Below are 4324 nucleotides of genomic sequence, written 5' to 3' on the forward strand. Positions count from 1 at the left end.
AGCCAGAGCTGGTTCAGCAGTTGCTGAGTTTGTTTTATTAGCTTCTTCCTTATCTTGAGAGTTCTGCCAAATATCCTTGTGGCTTGTAAATCCTGTGTTCTTTGTGTCCACTGCCCTCCTTCCCAAGCTTTGGGAACCCACTGAGATCACTGACGCATGTCAAGCCTTAAACCTTGACAAGACAATTCTACCAACAAGTAATTTGTCTTTTTGAACACCTAGGCATTACTTTGAGCTTATTGGCTGCTCTCTGTTTCACGCATCAAATCTCCCTTCTTGCTATTTAGGCTTGAAAGTATACAAAGATAAAACATTAAAGAACATCCTTTCTTAAGAAAATTTTACGTATTCCACATTTGCAATAGTTTCTTCTGCTTCTGTCTTATTATGTTTCTAAATGGAATTTGTTTAAGCAGAGAGTAGAGTTATTGCAGATGATACAGTGCAGATCAATTAGACGGTTGCAGGAATTTTAAGTGGAGGTTTTCCTGTTGTCTCATGTAGCACACCAAGCAAGACATCTATCACCTCTTCCTAGTCTTAAAAATTCTCTAATGCCTACAAAAGTGCAGATCTGTTCTGAGAGTTGCCTGAAAAAAATGTTACTTGACTAATTTCAAATATAAATCTCATTATGCAGTGATTTTAAAAAGTTTTAAGAGTCAGTCCTAGAAGCGTATCTTGAACTGCACTGCACACAAAAGATCTGTAGCCAGTGCTGAGCTAGCACCTCTCAGTTATGGCATGCATCCTACTAAATATTCCATCCCAATTTGTTCTGTATCTGCCACAGCAACAAACTTCTCAGAAATATCAGGAATTTATCCGTGAAGCCGAGAGATGACTCATTAGCAGTGACCATACACTACAAAGAGTTGAGTAAGACGGGACAGGCTGACTCTAAATCTGACTTGAACATCACAGTGACTCACCCAGCCACTTGACTTGCACATGACAAGGCACTACAGCAAGGAACACATAGAAATAAATAAATTAAAAACCCCACAGAGTCTCTTCCTAATCTCATTAATAGTAAGACAACAGAAAACGCATCAAGAATTCTATTTTAGTCTAATAAAAATAAAATACATAGAGATCTTCTGGAAAATATGGGGTCAGAAGAATGGAAAGCAAGACCACACAGGCTGCATGTAGAGGGCATAATGGAAGAGGGAAAAAAGAGTTCTACAATTACAGAATCGCCATTTTATTTTTCAAAAGGAGACTATCATAAGTGCAGATTCTCTCATAGAAAAATATCCTTTTAAGAGAGATGTTCTGAAAACTTAATTTCAAGACACAGGACAGGGAAACCCGTAAAGGTACTTTTATGGAGTGGGTTTATCATTTTCTGTTTCTTGGTAACTGATATTTGTATAAGAGGCTGATGGAGAAGTCAGAACTTCACCTTTCCTTCAGACCCTCACGTGGTACCACGAGGAGATGTTGGTGAGATTACCATGTGAAAAGGACATGAACAGAAGTGGACACTATGAAAGTAGAAAATACATTAATGTCAACTATTTAGCTGTTTAGAGAAAAGAGATGAGCTTTGCTGCAGCTGGCATTAGAGCTCTGTAACATATAAGATAACTCTGCACTCTGATTTCTATATCCAATTCCACATGCACAAGTCCTTTGTCATTATGCCTGCTCACAGGAGCAGCTACATTAAAAGCATCTAATACAGCAGAGTACTACAGTGACCAGCTAAAATGAGATTTTAATATATTAGAACACACCTCAGTGTGACGGAGGGTCACACTTGCGGCTGCTGTTAGGAGCACGAAAGGACGACGCAGGCCAGCAGGAGGTCAAGCAGGAAACCTTCTACTTTATTTTTCTGACTCCATATATATGCAAATTTACAGACAGGCCAAGATTGGCTACACAGGTAGCCTTTTCAACCTCCTTGGTGACCATCACCATCAATCATCATTCTCCTCCTAGAGAGGAAGAATGTAAACAATTCTAATAATATACATCGTTTACTTGAAGCTGTGTGAGAACAAAATGCAAAAAGTGAAAAGCAGGCAAACTTGAGGCAACACTTCAGTGTGACAGATTTTGTTGATTCCATCAAATCATACTACCGGAGAGGAAAAAAATAAAAGCTTTAAAGACTATATCGTCTATACTGAAATTAAACAGCAGAAAAGCTGTTTAAGTAGAACACAAACACTTCTGGACAAGGAATATATTTCTGTAAAAATTGAAGAAGCTAGCACCTAAGTGGCAGAATAAACTGAGTCTTAAGGAGACCTCAGGTAGTTAAAATTTAAATACATACACCCTGCCCAGGAAAAACACTGAAAGAAAATATTTCACAGAATTATAGAATGGTTTGGGATGGCAGGGACGTTAAAAATCATCTAGTTTCAGTATTCCTTATTTCCTATTTAGTTTGTTGTCCTATTCTCTTCTCACTGCTTAGCTTTTATTTTGAAAGACTTCCATATAATTCTTTATTGGCTAAAAAAAAATCAAGTTCTAAACCTATGAATTGCTCTGAATTTATTCTAAAGCTCAAATGCTCTGAACAGATGGAACAAATATTTCATACAGTACATGAGCTATCCAAAAATTCACAGGCTATACTTGTACAAACCAAGGAAAATTAGGTGGGTTAACAGCAGGAAAGTTGCTACAGCATCTCTGTGTGATGTAGAGAGGTGACTGTGAGCCCTTTGTCTGGAAGGGTGCCAAGGCCTCCCCACAGCTATCCTAGCTGTAAATAGGTAGCTCTTCATTCAAGCTGAGAAGAAAAAAGGCAGACAGATGTGATACCAGCCATATTGCTCCCTTGCGAGCTGTTGGCTGCAAAATACAAGTGGGCCTTAACCACACAAGATCAATAAGCAACCTGCATTCAGAAGAGATCTTCGGTAGGTTTTGTTTTAGGGAAACATATCCAAGTATCACAGCATCCATAAGTCTGTTGGTTTCTTTGTAATGAACAAAAAGCAAAGCAAACAACACCAAAACCTGAAATATAGATTTTTCAGCAAAAAAAGATTTAACAAATCTCATTAGTTAATACAGTTTTAATGTAAGAACTCTTACATGTTTTAAAAATATATATTTCCTATTTTTAGCCATTTTTGTGGTTCCCCCACCATTGCCCATGTTTTCTCCCTCATTCCTTTTCTAAATTATTTTATTCTGTTGAAGTCCTTCTTCCACACTGACAATCTTTTCTGCCAGATTTTTCCACTGCTTTGTCCCTATATCCAAAATGCATAGCAACGCCACCTCTCTTTCCCATAGGATTGCTTTCTTTATTCTATATTTGCCCTTTTTTTTTTCCTCTACTCCTCTGTTTACTCTGTGCCTTTGCTTATTTTCTACGACTTCAGCAGAAGAGAGTCCAAGCAAAGATGAAAACCAAATGGGAAGCAAAAACATTCCTTTGCTGGTCCACTGTTTTGTGCATGGAAGCGTGCCATTTCTGGGAGAACAGTCCAACTGGCATCACAGCCATCCCTGTGGCACTGGACAAGGATGTTATGTTGCTCAGGCAACCATTCCTAATTGTGTTTTGGGATGCTGAGCAAACAAGATGGATTTTTTTTTTGCTGGTCTGTCTGAAGGTCACAGTAGAGTGGTGGCACTGAACACAGGTTACTGCCACAGCGAGTGAGGCACTGAGAAAAACACATCAGGCAGCCCTACATGCAAAAACACTACAACCACATAGAAAACCCCCTCTAGTCTGCAGCCTCAGTCATGTAAAATAATGTGTACAACAGTTGTCATACAAGACTACAACAATTGCTATGCCAGAGACAATGTTATTCTAGACTCATGCTGAAAGCAAATCTGAATGTTTCTCCTGGCTTGAAAACTTAAACATATAAAAGGCACTATTTATATATAACAGTATCCTACAAGAAACAGCTTGTCAACAACAGTTTGGCAGGCACCATTAACATCTTTTAGAAATCAGGAAAAAAAATCTTCAGAAAGTAAATGTCTGTTGAAACAAATGAAGACAGAAGCTTTAAGAGCAAGAGCTACTGACTCCAAGTTCCTCCAGAGGGTTCATCTTGGTGTATGAATATTTTGCATCTTAAAAGAAACACACCATATGTTGGGATGACTTTTCTTAACTAGAAAAGTCTGCCTTATATTTTTGGAACAAGCAAGTTTTTCTTTGGGCGTGTTTATTGACATGTTTCATAAACCTCAAATCCTTAACTAAAAAAACCCCTATTTTGGCTGCATGAAAAGCAGATTCCTTTTTAGTTCAGAGACCGAGAGTAGGAAGAAAGGAAAAATTTCAAGTAAAAAAAAAAAACATTTAAACATCAAGGCACAGCAAAAT

Source organism: Sylvia atricapilla, chromosome 7 (assembly GCF_009819655.1).
Source record: "Sylvia atricapilla isolate bSylAtr1 chromosome 7, bSylAtr1.pri, whole genome shotgun sequence".
Lineage (NCBI taxonomy): Eukaryota > Metazoa > Chordata > Aves > Passeriformes > Sylviidae > Sylvia > Sylvia atricapilla.